Below are 17,048 nucleotides of genomic sequence, written 5' to 3'. Positions count from 1 at the left end.
TGGTATAGAAATATACATATTAATTTATGATGCCATCTAGAATACTATATGAATGTGCCTAAAATAGTAATGAGATTTTTGTTACCTCTGTCTATTCTAATGGTATGAAGAATATTGTTACTAGATATTCAGAAATACCACTACACATTGCATTCTAATTTCAACTACTCAATGAATATTTAAAATTGTATCATTTATCTTGTTGTTGAAAGCATAGTGGACTAAGGCCGTGATTTTTGGATCATTGGTCTGGCTTCAAAAAATCATGTTCTGGCGAGAAATTGAGATAACTATCCATTTATGTACATGGGTTATTTCCTGTTATTGACTTATTGTTATGGTAACAATAGAGTATAGAACCAGTTGATTCTATCAAACAGTTGTCAAGTCAGTAATTTTCATATGTCACTACTCCTAAGAAAACTATACTTTTTTCTCCTCTCTGTCTTTCTGTATCTATTTAAGTCTCTGTCTCTCTCTTGGGTCTCAATACTGGGGGTTGGACTCAGGAAGTGACATTGTCCTTGAGCTATTTTTGGTAGTAAACTGCAGAAAAAAGTCTCATAAATTTTCTTGCCTCGGCTGTTTTCAAACAGTGATCCTAAATCTTAGACTCCTGAATAGCTACAATTGCATATGCGGGTCACCAGCACTCAGCTTCTTCAGTATAATAATAATTATTATAATACAGTTATAATAATTGTAACACATATATACTATGATATAATATACCATATGATGTATAATAATAGAATTATAATATAGTATAACTATATTATAATATATAATATTATGTATATTATATATTGCACATTATATAACATTACATATTGTGTATGATATATAACACATTATATATAACTATACATCATATAATATAATGTATAACATATGATATCTATTATATATCATACATTATATACAATAGCTAATATTAACATATACTGTTATAGTATATATTATAATATATGCAATATACAATATTATATACAAACATAATATCTTACATACATCATATTATCATTACATAATATATACATTATATAATGTATATAATATACATCATATAAAATGATAATATAATATTTTTTATATATCATTATTATTATGCATGAATTCTTACTAAAAATTGTTTGTGCTGCTACTTGGGCTTGACGTCAGGGCCTTGTACTTTTGCTGGGCTTTTTAGCTTAATATTGGTACTTCATAATTACCATTTGATCCACTGGGGCTGGCTGCAAACTGAGAACTCCGGGATTCTCAGATCTCAGCCTCCTAGTATCTAAACCTACAGTGATTTGTCAGTAGCATCTAGTTTTTTAATTTTTTTTCCTTTCTCATTTCATATTCAGACAATAAAAAGGTTTTCTATAAACTTCTATGTCTTTCGTCTCTTGGACCTTTAGTCATGCCTTCAGTGTATTCCTTGTGCAACATTTAACTCTGCAGTAATGATTCCATTTTCTTTTATTGTATCATAGAAAATTATGAAGTAGTCCTATAAATGCTCCCAGTCACACATATGTACATGTTTTATGAAATTAAATCATACCAATTACTCATCATTGTAAATTATTTTAGGAAAATGTTTGCCGAAACTAACCACATAATGTTATCATTAGCCAACAAAAATGTCCCCTCCTAATTCAAATAGAAAGGAAAAAAAACCTGGTCATATTAATTTTCTGATTAAATCCACTACTTTTTCTATATATCCTTTTGGAAGAGTTATACATTTGATATTTACCTAGATACCTTGTACAGTCCTAAGGACAGAAAAATAATGGGTTATGTTGAATGTTTCTCATAATAATTACCACTCATGAAGAGATTATGGGTAAACAGAAGGATAGGGGGTACCATTTGTTGCTAAACTACAGCAACATAACACTTGAGATTTGGGTCAGAGAAAATAAAAAATGAAGCCACTGGAACTTAAAAAAATTGTGAGGATTATGGCAGCCACTAGCAAAGACTGAAAATCAGAGGAAACATTGATAGTATTTATGACGAGCAGTTTCTTGCAATAATTTAGAAGGTCTAGACTTGCACATAAATTCTTGGGTGCTTCTTAAAGTATGATGAGCCACGTAGCATATTGTTTCTCTTTTATCCAAGAGTTAGATTTAAAGTCATAGAGTGCTGATACCAGTGAGGGATTTCAATGTACACTTCCACTCAAACAATAAGTATATAGAATAATCACTGTGCATTGGATGATATATATATATATATATATATATATATATCAGTTTTCCCAAAGGGAAGACAAAATAGAATGCATACAAATTTATGTATTGGAATGTAGGACATATTATATTTTTTATGAATTTTTTTATATGGATACAACTAGGACCTAACCAGTTTTATGAAAGTCATATCTTTTATAAGTTATTTAATTATTTTCAAATATTATTTGTTTATAGAATACATCAACCATATCGATGAGTGAGGAAAAATATATTTGTTATAAAAGTATGTTACCTTATTTGCTATAACATTATTCATAATATTTTTGTGATAAAACATATTATGGAAAAACTATATTAAACAAATATAAATAGATTTATAATATTGATATTGAATCCTAGAAACTATAGAAAGATGAATTAATAATGGGCATGTATACATAAACTATGATGATAGACAATTGCTCATTTCATAGGCTTTATTATATTCTAAAAGTCTTAATTTTTTAGTAAATGAAGACATATACTTGTAGCACATCCATTTGAAATAACTTCAAAACCACTAAGAGCAGGATTTTTTTTTGTCAACTCTATGAGATTAGTTATAGATGCTTCAGATGCTTTATTAAATAAGTTATGGTAATTATTTTATTGCATGGTTTTTGTAGTATTGCAGTTTTTCTACTAAAACTATGTATTATGATGAATTACATATAAAAATACCAGTTAATTTTAATAGATATGTGCAGTAAGCTGTGACTTCTCATAATCAAGGATGGAGAACACTTACAAACTTGTTCGGTGCCCTTTTAAATCCCATAGAAATTAGTACCTCTTTCAAAAGACCCCTAGGAAACAATTCATTAAATAATAGTAAACACAAGTTTTGACTTATAATCTGTGCTATATTGTATCCATAGTTTTTCAAGACAGAGTTATGACTCATATTTATAAATGTTCCTCTTCACTGAATCACAACGATTCTAGCAGATGGTTTTGAATTTCTGTTTGTGTGTGTGTGTGTGTGTGTGTGTGTGTGTGTGTGTGTATGTATGCATGTGTGTTTGTACATGTGTGGAATGTGTGTGTTAGTGCTGGGTATGTACTTAGGTCCTCATTCTCTCCTTTCACTATTTTTGCTGGAAGATGGACCTCTACCACTTGAGCCACAGCTACATTTAGAGAATTTTCCTTATTAATTGGAGGTAAGGCTTTCCTGGTATTTGTCTGACTAGACTGGCTTCAAATCTCAGGCCCTTGAGTAGCTAGGATAAGAGGAGTGAGCCACTGCTGCCTGGCTAGGAGGTTGTGTTTGTTTGGGTTATTTGTTGGATTCTAGGATTTTTTGAATTTCCCTCTTTATTTAATATTGAACAAATCATCTTTTATCAGATTGTGTTTAGTTCTTTTATGTCGTCTCCTTGCAATTCTCTCAGCTGACAGAATAAGGAGGTATATTGCTGGATCCTAAGGAGTATCTATGAACTTATATATCCATTCTGTATTTGCATTAAGCTAAGCAGGAGATTATAACATCTCTGATACCAATCCTCTAGTCTTATATTTCTAGCCATCGCACCTTGTCTGAAAGTTTATATCCAAAAAATGAGAAACAGTTCCCTCTATTCCATTGTTCATTTCTACTTATTCCACATACTGCTATCAGAATGGCTGACCAGAAACTTACTGTATTGATCACCATCCGCTTTATAGTGTCTCTTCAGTTTCCATGTTAATTAACTCTGTGCCTATTTGTTTTTGTTTTGTTTGTTTGTTTGTTTGTTTGTTTGGTCTGTCATGGAGGCTGAACTCTGGGCTTGGGCGTTGTCCCTCAGTTCTTCAGCTCAAGGATAGTGCCCTACTACTTGAGCTACAGCGCCACTTCCAGCTTTTTTCTGCTTATGCGTTGCTGAGGAATCGAACCCTGGGCCTCATGCATGAGAGGCAAGCACTCTACCACTTAGCCAACTTCCCAGTACCCCTATTTTCAATGTTTTTATAAATATGCTAATTCCATACACTTACCACGTAAATGTTTTACAATTACTTACTCCCAGTATTTGCCTTAGCGTTTCAAATTCTTTTAATTTTATTTTATTGTAAAGATGCTGTACAGAGGGGTTACAGTTACATGAGTAAGTCAATGAGTATATTTCTTGTCGAGCCTTGTTACCCCTTCCCTTGTTGTTCTCCCACTATCCATTCCCTCCCCAACCCCTCTCACTCCTACTCCCACTGCAGTTGTAAAGTTCATTTCCAATATACTGTCTTGTGGGTATCATTGTTGCAATGGGTCATCCTGTTTCCTTGTTTGGGAAGCAATTTTTACACTTATTATTATTTTCAGCTTCAAACATTATATTATGACCTTTTTTGTTATATGTATTATTTTGACTAAAATGTAAAAATAAATATGTAAGAATATTTTCTTAAATATTTTAGTATATATTATTTTCTTATTTTTTTTCTATACCTTTCATGGGAATTATTTCAATAACATGCAAACTATAAGGTTTTTTGGTGGCAGAAATATAAGAAAATTTATAAAGAAAAAAAGCATCTGAGACCATTCATTTCTTTTGTAAATCACAAGGTAAGACTACATCTTGAATTTTTATATTCTTACTATAGGCACATTCAAAGTATATACTAATATTAATTTTAAAATGCTTAAAATGTAAGTGTGTATTAATTTTTCTAATTGGGTCAATAAAGTAAACTACTAACTTTAACTGGTATTCAACTAGTTTGAAATACTAATTTTTAACTAGTTTTATATGTAAATACTAATTCACTTTATTGAATCAATTGCATTTGTCAGTGACAATTTCATTTAGAGCTACTTATGATGTCAATTGAGTAATCATACTATTAATTTTGGCATGAATGGTCTCAGAAAATAAATAAATACTTTAAAATTACACACCAAAAGATTTCTTTAACACTGAATAACTGTGTTGCACCTTAACATGTTCATTCTGTCGTTTTTATTCCAGAGTTGTAATCATTTATGTAGAAAACCTCATTATCTTAGTACCTTTAAAATCAGTTCCTAGAACAATCTGCAAGGATTACTGTACCTCACTTTGACTATGTCAGACACCTCTGCGTGTTCCTTCTGCTAGCACAGTGACACACCTTTTATTCTAGAACTGTTCATGTTATAATTTTCCACTGTGTGTATGATTAAGTTTCATGAGCAAGAGAGGAGAGAAACTTCGAGTAAGTCAAGACGTCGACTCGAGACTTCGAGTACAGTGCTTGACAAGCCTGGAAGAGCTCTGAAGTGTAACAGTCCTGTAACCTTGAGCAGTACTTCTGACATCACAAATGCTCCCCAGGAGGCCTTAAGACAGGGGGTGAGTGGCTATCCCATCCACGAATTGCAGGAAGCAATTGAAGGCTATCCTCAATCTAACACTGGAGAGGTAACTGGCTTCCAGAGTGATTTTTCGTTATGCTTCAATGTTATACATTTCAATTATTCTTGCTCCCTAATACCAAATTCTTCACCCTGTTGAACACACATTTAATAACTGCCCTTTCCTTCTTAACAAGCAATAGAGAGAAAAGAGGTAAAATATTTTCTCAGACGCCACAGAAGCTAAGAGGAATGCAAGAGGACTTAGAAAGTATATTTAGGGAAGTAATTTAAATCAATCGCAAGCTCATAGTCATAGTCAATAGGTAACATTGCTTATGTGAAAATTAGAAGGTGATTTTATCTGGTGGGAATTGACAAATATATATCCAATATTAATCATCCTTTACAAACATTCTTAGAGAAATCCACAATGATGGGCTAAAATATACTTTTAAGTCTTTACTAAAATTGTCATTTATTTCCAGGTTTCTTGCCTTTATTATTTTAATTGTAAGGTAATATCTAATGTATGGGACCTGTGCAATGTTGTTGTTCATATCATATCCAAAAAGTGTTCTCTAACAATTATTTCTTAACAGTGTTTATGCAATCACATGAATTCACTTGGGGAGTTTTAAGTAAGGCTAGCTGATTCCTAAACTTCACATTGCCTAAATCTGTAATGGGGACTAATGTTATTGAAGTAGGGCTCATTATTATTGTAAATTAATATATTATCATTAAAATTATTACACTACTGTTAGAAGTTAATGTAAAATACTACTTGAAAACTAGTCCCCTAAAAATTGTGCATTGACAGCCTATTGCTATTTTACCTAGTTAGAAAACAGCAATGTTACATATTGGATAATTCATCTTGTTTTATTTCAAAAAATAAACTCTGACTTAAAAGTAAAATGATTTCTTTAGTTAATATTTCTTAGTGTGAGAGATACTCTGTATGTGCTGAATTTACAACTTTGATATTTGTTCATAAGCTTTCTTATAATACTTTAATTTATATCTGCATAGTGAAACAAAATTGATATTTACATATAACATTTCTAGCCATGAAAGGTAATTAAGCATAACTTGTACCAGTATTGCCTGTTTCTGCAATTTTTTTATGTTATAATATCCAATTTAAACTCTTAATCCCAAAAGAATAAACTATTTATTGGTAGTTAGAAAAAAAAAACACTTTAATTTATGCTAATTACAATGTCTAGAATCCGAGAGGTAGCAGCAGGAAAGTAACTCATATTTGTAGGAAAGTATCCATTCTAGAATGAAGAATGATAGTACAACTGAACAAATTGGCCCAAGAGGATCAAGTTAAGCCATAATTGGAAATGCTAAAAGTAAAATTACAGAGCTGTAAATAAAACATCATAAACTGTACTAAGTTAATACCCCAAAACGACAGATACAAAAATGACAAGAGAAGAAGAAAACAATTAATCAATATTTTTAAGTCCTTAATAATACCTAAATTTAAGAATAATCATGTTGGAAAAAGAATTATATTCCAGTAGATTTCAATTTTTTTTAAATTATATCTAGGGTCAGAAGGATAAACAGATATAGCTATTAATAAGGCCTAAAATATGGGGTCCTGACTATGTGTATCACTTTTCTCATTTCATGCCTACTCAGGTCCTAACCCTCTCTGCTCCACCAAACGTGGCATCCCTACTACATATGCTTTTGACATATTACACATGAATTTACCTAGTTTGTGGCAAGCTTTTGTTTGTTCTTGCCTCTCAGATTTCTAGCTTCCAAAACAGGTATTTGATTTACTTCTTTCACTTTTTAGTTTTTTTTTTTTAAGTAAACACTCACTTGCTGATGTTATTGATTGATTGCTTGATGGATGGATGGATAGATGAATGGGTAGATGGATGGATGCCTATACATGGGCTTGAACTCAGGACCTCACTCTCTCCCTTGTGCCCCTTCCCCCCACACACACATTCAAGACTGGTTCCCTACCACTTGAGCCCTGGATCCACTTCTGACTTCTTGGTGGTTAATTGGAAATGTGGCTTCAAACCTTGATCCTCAGAGCTCAGTCTCCTGAGTAGCTCGGATTATAAGCATGAACCACCACCACCCAGGTCATATTGACATTATTTGTGTGTTTGTTTTCCCCAAGCACACAAAAGGAATAAAGTAAAATATTACACAACCGTTTAATTTGTTACTCACTAGGGCAAAATTAGAACTCTTTCCTCCAAAAGACTTATAACAAATTGCTACATATTTATATCTAGGATTGGAAGAACTTAGCATTTTCTTGTCCTGGTGAGATTTCACTGAAAACTGCATTACTATTTTCTCATTCACATAATTACTGCGGCCATCTTGGTAAGCTTGCCGAATGTGCACATGTGCACATGAATGTGGATTCTTATCATTTGTTTGAACTATATTCTATACATTTACCATGCACTCCAAATTGCTTAATACTAATGATTACTTCACAGAACAGAACTTGAGTTTGTGAATGTACTTATCAATTAGATTAATTAATTAATCAATTATTGATTCCCAATTAATTAATAATTCTCAATAGTTCAACCTGACAGTTTCTTTAGTCTGTTTTCACAAACGCAAGATCAAGGGTCAGAAGTGTTAGGAAACCTGCCGATGGCCATACATCTAACATGATTTGGGATTACAATGCAGTTTTTCTGGACAGGTAAGGTAGCATGGAATAGAGCTTGAACCTCCATTTGAGGCCCAGGAAAAATGTTATTTAAAACTTCTCATTAATGTACTTTAATTAATCATAATGCAAGAACATAAATTCATTAATTATAAGACATTCACAGCATTTATATAATATACAAATGGAAGAACTAGGTGAAGAGAGTGGAACTATTTGTGTTAGCTTTCCAATCTTTCTACAAATATGAAGAATGTTCTATAAGGGAGAAATATAGAAAAGGTGACATTGATTCAGATCCATTGTATTCATAAGCTGGCTTGTGGAATTAAATTCCTTTGTAAAATTCATTAACAAAAAAAAAAACCACTTTAAAAATGCTCTAGTAAAAGAAGTATATTAAAACTGTATATAAATTGGTCACTGGTGGCCCAAGGCTATAATCCGGATACTCTGGTACCTGAGATCTAAGGATATCTGTAGCCAGTCTAGGCTTATATATGGGAGAGAATCTTACCTTCAATTAGACAGCCAAATGCCAGGAATGGAGTTGTGGCTCAAGTGGTAGAATGACAGCCTTGAACAGATGAACTAAGCATGAGTATGAGATCATATTTTCAAGCTTCAGTAAGCAGTGCTTAAAATGAATAAGCAAACAACAATATTATGATTTGGTTGGCTTCAAACCATGATAATTTGGTATCTACCTCCTGTGCATGTTGACTACCATGTGTGAGTAACTGAGTCTTGGCTCATATTTGCTATGTCTTCTAGCCGTCTTAATTCAATTTGCCAGAAGTAAATATATTTTGATAAATTTACAAATAAGAAAAATGGTAAAAATGAGAGATTAAAGAATTATATGGGACTGCTGAGTTTTGTATTTTACAATGAGGAAGAAAGTTTCAAAATAATAGAGAATAAAGGCTCCAAAATTTTAGCAGTTTTCAAATTGTAAATATTCATAGATGAACTAGTTTAACTATGCTTGTTTTTTTTTGTTTTTTGTTTTGGTTAGGGAGCAAAAGGAGAAAAGTTGGTGCTCTTTAGGTTGCTTTTGTTTTTTAAGATAGGGAATGGCACTATTCTCTAGCTGTCCACAAACCATGCTACCTCAGCTTTCCAAGTAGCTGGAATTGCAAAATGAGTTTATATTTGTGTACCCCTATGAATGATTTACATTTTGCATTCCTACCAGTCATTGGTAGCTCATACCTGTAATCATACCTACTCAGGAGACTGAGAATCATGGTTCAAAGTCTGTCCAGGCAGTAAAGTGCATGAGACTCATCTTCAATTAACTACCAGAAAACCAGAAATAGCACGGTGGCTCAAAGCAGTAAGGTCTAGCCTTGAGTAAAAAAAGCAAATTAAATTCATAATGCAAAGAAAAAGTATTGGTTTAGGGTATTTTACTTTCAGATAAAATACTTTTGCTTGAATGTGTCTTGATGCACACATATAACTATGGACATATATAAAAAGAAAATCTGTGGAGAAAGTGGTATCGTTTAAATAGGGATACAGGTGGACCCATTGCAACAATGAGATGTACACATCGTTATGTCGAAAAATGAACTTTACAACTTTGGTGCGGGGGGTTAGCGGGGAGGATTGGGTGGGGGGCTGGGGGCCGATGGGAATGGATGGGAAGGAGAAACAAAGGAGGAGACTACAATGCTTGATAAAAAATGTACTCATTATCTTGCCCATTTAATTGTAACCCCTCTGCACAGTATTTTCACAATAAAAAAATAAAATAAAATAAAGAAATCAAAAGAAAATAATATGTGTAGCAAAAAAAGGTGTGATGCACTCTATAAAATCTGTTGCTCATCTTTTTTGAGCATTGAGAATTTGCCACAGGGGAAACACAGTCATTTCTGGAAATCTCAACAAAGTGTCACTTTGTGGAAATGGAAGTGTGTTGAAAAGGAAATAGGAGATGAGAAAGTAGAAAGTAAATATAGCCAACTCTTTCTGAAATTAGAATTGAAAAGTGAGCTTTGAATATTCCAAAAAGTAGGATTTGACATGAGGGTGATTTTTTCTAAGTAGTTAAAAAATAGTATTGAATGTTTGATGGTAGAACAGTCCCGAGGAGAAAAGCTGCAAGAGAGAAGTGAAAAGCCGCAAGAAAGCATGGAAAATAATTATATGACAAAAAAATGAGGATGAATGAATGAAAGGACAAATAATTTGTGATTAGAGTCAATTTATTGAAGGATGTATGGATTTTGTGATGTATTTATTACCAAAAGCCTTGGAATAAGTATTTGTGAACAACTGGGAAAATATATAACAATACATTTGTTTATTACACTTCTAGGTATAATAACAAAATTAGTGTAATATTAAACTCTTGAATTGCTCTAAGGTTTCCATTTTGACCTAATAATGGTGATTGAATTTAAACTCTGACATACCACAAATTATGTCATATGTGCCACTAGCATGAAAGTAGACGTTCCTTGCATTCTTTCCAAAATCCTGAGTGGAATCTTAATGAAAAAAGATTATTCTATGAAATTAGTCAAATACAATCAATCTAAATGTTTGGTTTTGGAGATATCAAATTTGAAAGGTGAATAACAGCATGCTTATATGTTGTGAATAGAGAAGAACATAGATTTTGAAAGATAGAGCTCCTTTTCATATCAAATAGGCAAAAAGGTAGAAAATGTTACGAGTCTTACAGGGAACAATGTTGAATTTTATTCTATTTTTTTTAATGTTTATTTTTTGTGAACATACTGTACAGAGGGGTTAGAATTACATGGGCAAGATAATGAGTACATTACTTATCAAGCATTGCAGCCTCCTCCCTTGTTTACCCTTCACATCCTTTCCCAGCCGCCCCCACCTCCCCACACAATCCTCGCACCCCCCCGCCCCCACCCCACCCACGCACCAAAGTAATAAAGTTCGTTTTCGACAGGACACCTTGTACTTATTGTTGCAACGGGTCCACCTGTATCCTTAAATGACTGGTTTTTCCCGATCTCCTCCACAAATTATACCGACATCAAATATATTGAAAGCAGGGGTTATACTGTGGGGGAGGGACATACAAAGCAACAAAGAAGTAATGTTATAAAAGCTTTAGAAAGAAATTCATGAAAGAAAAAAACACTTAAATACATATCTAAGGCTTCATTTTCCTAACATCACATTATCGGACTTTTTCTGTTTGACTCATACATATACAAGATATTGCAAATAAGGGAAACCATGGGACCTATATTTCTTTCAGCTTGGCTTACTTCATATAATATAATTTTTTCCAAGACTTTCCATTTCCTAACAAATGGGGCAATGTCATTCTTTCTGATGGAGGCATAGAATTCCATTGTGTATATATACCACATTTTCTTGATCCATTCATCTACTGAGGGGCATTTGGGTTGGTTACATATCTTAGCTATAGTAAATAATGCTGCAATAAACATAGTTGTGCTGGTAGCTTTAGTGTGGTCTTGTTTGTAAACATTTGGGTAAATGCCCAAAAGTGGGATTGCTGGGTCATAGGGGAGCTCTATGTGGAGTCTTCTGAGGAACCTCCATATTGCTTTCCAAAGTGGTAAAACAAGTATACACTCCCACCAACAATGAAGTAAGGTTCCCTTTCGTCCACATCCCCTCCAGCATCTGTTGTTATTACAGTTCTTGATTTTTGCCATTCTAACTGGGGTGAGGTGGTATCTCAATGTTATTTTGATTTGCATTTCTTTTATGGCTAGGGAGGTTGAGCATTTCTTCATGTGTGTATTGGCCATCCTTCTTTCTTCTTCAGAGAAGTTTCTTTTCAAGTCTTTAGCCCACTTATTTATTGGGCAGTTGTTTCATTGAGGATTTGTTGTTGGGGGATTTAATTTTTTGAATTCCAAGTATATTTTAGATATGAGACCCTTGTCCGTTGTATGGCTAGTGAAGGTATTCTCCCAATCCCTGGGCTTTCTATTGATCTTGCTAGCTATGTCCTTTGCCATGCAGAAGCTCTGCAACTTCATGCAATCCCATTTGTCCAACCTTTCTTTGATTTGTTGTGTTTTCGGGTCTCTATTAAAAAAATTTCGGCCTGAGCCAAGAAGACCTAGGGTTTCTCCTACTTCATCCTGTAATGCTTTCAGAGTGTCTGCTTTGACTCTGAGGTCTTTGATCCATTTGGAGTTTACTCTGGTGCAGGGTGAAATATAAGGATCTAGCTTTAGTTTTCTACAAGTAGTTAACCAATTTTGCCAGCACTATTTACTGAAGATGCTGTCTTTCTTCCATTCTGTTTTTAGCTCCCTTATCGAAGATTATATGGCTATAGGTCTCTAAGTTCATTTCTGAGTTTTCAATACTATTCCATTGGTCCTGAGGTCTGTTCTTATGCCAGTACCAAGTTGTTTTGATTACTATGGCTTTATAGGAGAGTTTGAAATTTGGTATTGATTTTCATCCAGCAGTGTTCTTTCCGTTGAGGAGCGTTTTTGCTATTTGGGGTATTTTATTGTTCCATATGAATTTTTGGATTACCTCCTCTATTTCCTTGAAGAATGAGGTTGGAATTTTGATAGGTATTGCATTGAATTTGTAGATAGCCTTGGGAAGTATTGCCATTTTCAGGATGTTAATCTTTCCAATCCAGGAGCTTAGGAGTTATTGCCTTTTTCTAAGTTCTGTTTTTATTTCCTATTCCAAGATTTTAAAGTTTTCATCATAGAAGTCCTTCACATCTTTGGTGAAGTTAATTCCTAGGTTTTTTATTTTTTGTGTGGCTATTACAAATGGAGTTGCTTTCCTAATTTCAGCCACACTTTTCTCATTGTTGGAAGACAGAAAAACCATTGATTTTGGGGGTTAATTTTATACCCTGCTACTTTGCCAAAGTTTTGAATCAGCTTGAGTAATTTGGGAGTGGAGTCTACGGGATTCTTCAAGTACAAGATCATGTCATCTTCAAAGAGGGAGAGTTTTATTTCTTCTTTCCCTAATTGTATCCCCTTTATGTCTGGATCTTGTCTTATTGCTGTAGCTAGGCATTCTAATAATAGACTGAAGAGAAGTGGAGAGAGTGGACATTCTTGTCTTGTTCCTGAGTTAAGAGGAAATGGTTTTAGTTTTTCCCCATTAAGTATAATGCTGGCTATAGGGTTGCCATATACAGCCTTTATTTTATTGAAGAATGTTCCATGGATTCCTAATTTTTCCAAATCCTTCATCATAAAGGGGTGTTAGATCTTGTCGAATGCTTTTTCTGTATCTATTGAGATAACCATGTAGTTCTTATCCTTGCTCCTGTTGATGTGATGAATAATATTGATTGATTTGCGTAAGTTGAACCAGCTTTGCATCCCTGAAATGTATCCTGTTTGATTGTGATGTGTGACTTTTTGGCTGAATTGTTGAAGTGGATTGGCCAAAATTTTGTTGAGAATTTTTGCATCAATGCTCATCAAAGAAATGGGTCTATAGTTCTCTTTCTTTGATGAGTCCCTGCCTGGTTTTGGGATGAGGGCTATGATGACTTAATAGAATATGTTCAGTAGTGAACTTTCTCTTTCAATTTCATTGAAGAGTTGGAGGAGTATTGGTGTGAGCTCTGCTTTGAAGGCCTTGTAGAATTCGTCTGTAAAACCATCTGGTCCTGGACTTTTCTTAGCTGGGATGTCTCTTATTGCTGATTCTATTTCAATGCTTGAGATGGGCCTGTTAAGATGGTTTACCTCATCTTGGTTTAGTTTTGGTATGTCAATATTTGCTAGGAAAAGGTCCATTTCTGTCAAGTTCTCAAACTTATTAGCATAAAGTTTTGAGAAGTATTCCCTTATAATGTTCTGAATCTTGGTTGTTTCCATGGTGATGTTTCCATTCTCATCTCTGAGTTTATTTATTTGGGTGTGTTCTCTTCTTTTTCTGATAACATTTGCTAAGGGTCTGTCAATTTTGTTTATTTTTTCGAAGAACCAACTCTTTGTTTTATTGATTCTTTCTGTAGCTTTTTTTGGATTCTAATTCATTTAATTCTGATTTAATTTTAATTATTTCTTCCTGTCTACTGGATTGGGGTTTATCTTGCTGCTCTTTTTCAAGGAGGTTTAGATGTGTCATTATATTGTTGGTTTCATATCTCTCCAATTTGTTGATGTAGGAGATCAGAGCTATAAACTTGCCTCTGAGTACTGCCTTTGCTGTGTCTCAAAGGAGCTGGTAATTTGTGTGCTCATTTTTGTTGAATAGCATGAACATTTGAATTTCCTTTCTAATCTCTTCCATGACCCACTCATGATTCAGCAGTGTGTTGGTCAACATTCATGTGTTACCGGACTTTCCTTGGTGGCTTTTGGTGTTGAGTTCTAATTTTATTCCCTTGTGGTCAGAGAGAATGCAAGGTATAACTTCAATGTTTCTGAATTTGGACAAGTTTGCTTTTTGGCCTAAAATGTGGTCTACTTTAGAAAATATTCCATGTGATGCTGAGAAAAACGTGTATTCTGATGCTGCTGGGTGAAATATTCAGTAGATGTCTGTTAAATATAGTAGTTCTATGCAGCTGTTTAGATCTGTGGTTTCTCTGTTGAGTTTTTGCCGAGTTGATCTATCTAGTGGGGAGAGTGGTGTGTTAAAATCCCAAACAATTAATGTCTTTGCATCTATGTGGGATTTGAGGAAAAGTAGTGTTTCTTGGATAAATGTGGGTGCTCCATTGTTTGGTGAATGGATATTTAGAACTGTAATATCTTCCTGAAGGAGAGATCCCTTAATTAGTATGTAGGGACCTTCTTTTCTCTTCTCACGAATTTTAATTTGAAATCTATTTTATCTGATATTGAGATTGCAAATCCCGCCTGTTTATGGAGGCCGTTTGCTTGGTAGATTTTGTTCCAGCATTTAACATTGAAAATGTGTTTGTTATTACGGGTAAGATGTGACTCCTGAAGACAGCAGATAGAAGAATCTTGTTTTTTAATCCAACTAGATAGTCTATGTCGCTTAATTGGAGATTTAAGACCATTAATGTTAAGAGATAGGACTGAGAGCTATTTGGGAGTTCCTGCCATCTTATCCACCTTCTTGGGGGCTGCGAAAACTGGGTTCTTCCTATGGTTCTTGGATTCTCAGTTTGGGTGCAGTTTCTTGGCTTTTATTGTGGGCTTGTTGGTTTTCTATGTGTAGGACATCTTTAAGAAGCTTTTGTAGGGCTGGTTTGGTAGAGATGTATTGTTTCAATTTTTCTTTGCCATGGAAGGTTTTTATTTGGCCTTCAGTTATGAAGGAGAGTTTAGCTGGTTACAGTATTCTTGGTTAATAGTTGTTTGTTTTTAGTGCTTGGCATATATCTTTCCAGGCTGTTCTTGCTTTGATTGTCTCTGCTGAGAAATCTGAGGCAATTCTAATTGGTTTCCCTTTATATGTGATTAATCTTTTCTCCTTCACAGCTTTAAGGATCTTTTCTTTGGTCTGAGTTAGTCCTGTGTGGATTATAATGTGATGGTGGAATGTCCTATTCTGGTCTGGTCTATTTGGAGTTCTAAAAGCTTCTTGTATCTCAATAGGCCTATCTTTTTGCATTTTTGGGAAGTTCTCCACTAGGATCCTATTAAATAAATTTGCTAGACCATTAACTTCTGTTTCTAGGTGCTCCTCTACACCCATTATCCTTAGATTAAGCCTTCTGATGGTGTCTTCCAAGTGTTGGATATACCTATCAAATTTCTTGGACTTGTCTTGGATGTTTGTATGTTCTTTCTCTATAATAATAATAATAATTGGTCAGCTTTGATGGCTTCAAATGCTTTGTTGAAGCTTTGTTTTAGGTCTTGTACTTCTTTACTTCCTTAATTTGGTGTTCAGTGTTTATTCTCTACTCACTTGGTTGGTTGGTTATGGTTTCCTTGGACTCTCATTCCTTCAGTTGGGTTCCATTCAGCATTCCCTTTGTGGTCTCCCTGACTTCCTTCAGCTCTTCATTAATGGATCCCATGAATGCCTTTAGTGATCTTTGTGTATTCTCATCCTGCTCTCTCAATTCCTGTATTAATCTTTGATTATCTTCCTCCCGCTCCCTTTCATGCCATTCCTGTAGTTCTCTTTGAGTGTTCTCAGCCTGTTCACACCATTCCTGACTTTCTCTTTGAGTATTCTCAAGCTGCTCATGCAAGTCCTGTATCAGTTTTTGAGTAGCTTCCTCACTCTCATGATACTCCGGTTTAAACCTTTGGATTGTCTCCTCTCTCTCCCTATCACGCTCATACACGGTCCTTTGTATGCTTTCAATCTTTTCATTCATCATGTTTGCCAACAGTGTTTGTAGATCTATTTGTGAACTCTCCTCTGGATTATTCATTATCTGTTCTGTCCCCTGATTATCATGAGTGGGAATTGAGATACCCGGACTTGCCATTTTTCTTGTGTTTTTCGGGCTTACTCTGCCCATTTGGGATGAAAATAACACCAGTTTTGTGCTAGAACTCTCTCTTAAGGCAAGCATCAACCAAAGTCTGAATTTGCACAGTCAATAGTCTGCAGATACAATCTAGTTCAACAGATACATGTATTCAACATCAAGCACCTATATATTAATGGGCTACGAAACACAAAGAAGAATTTGGAAAACCACAAATTATTAGGGCTTGGGAGAGATGTGGGTAAAAAAAAGGAATAGAGAGATGTGGGAAGATACAGGGAGAGTTAACTTAACTAAGTCCTAATCTCAAAGCAGGAAATAGGTTGGGTAGGATGATAGTAGAGAAAGAAAAAAAGAAGAAAGGGAAAGGGAAAAGAAAACAGACCAGAAAAAATAGAAAAGTAAAAATTAATAATATTCTGCAGAAATGAG

Source organism: Dipodomys spectabilis, unplaced genomic scaffold (assembly GCF_019054845.1).
Source record: "Dipodomys spectabilis isolate Male_0828 unplaced genomic scaffold, ASM1905484v1 ptg000421l, whole genome shotgun sequence".
Lineage (NCBI taxonomy): Eukaryota > Metazoa > Chordata > Mammalia > Rodentia > Heteromyidae > Dipodomys > Dipodomys spectabilis.
The sequence above is the reverse complement of the archived record's forward strand: the minus strand, read 5'-3'. Positions refer to the sequence as shown.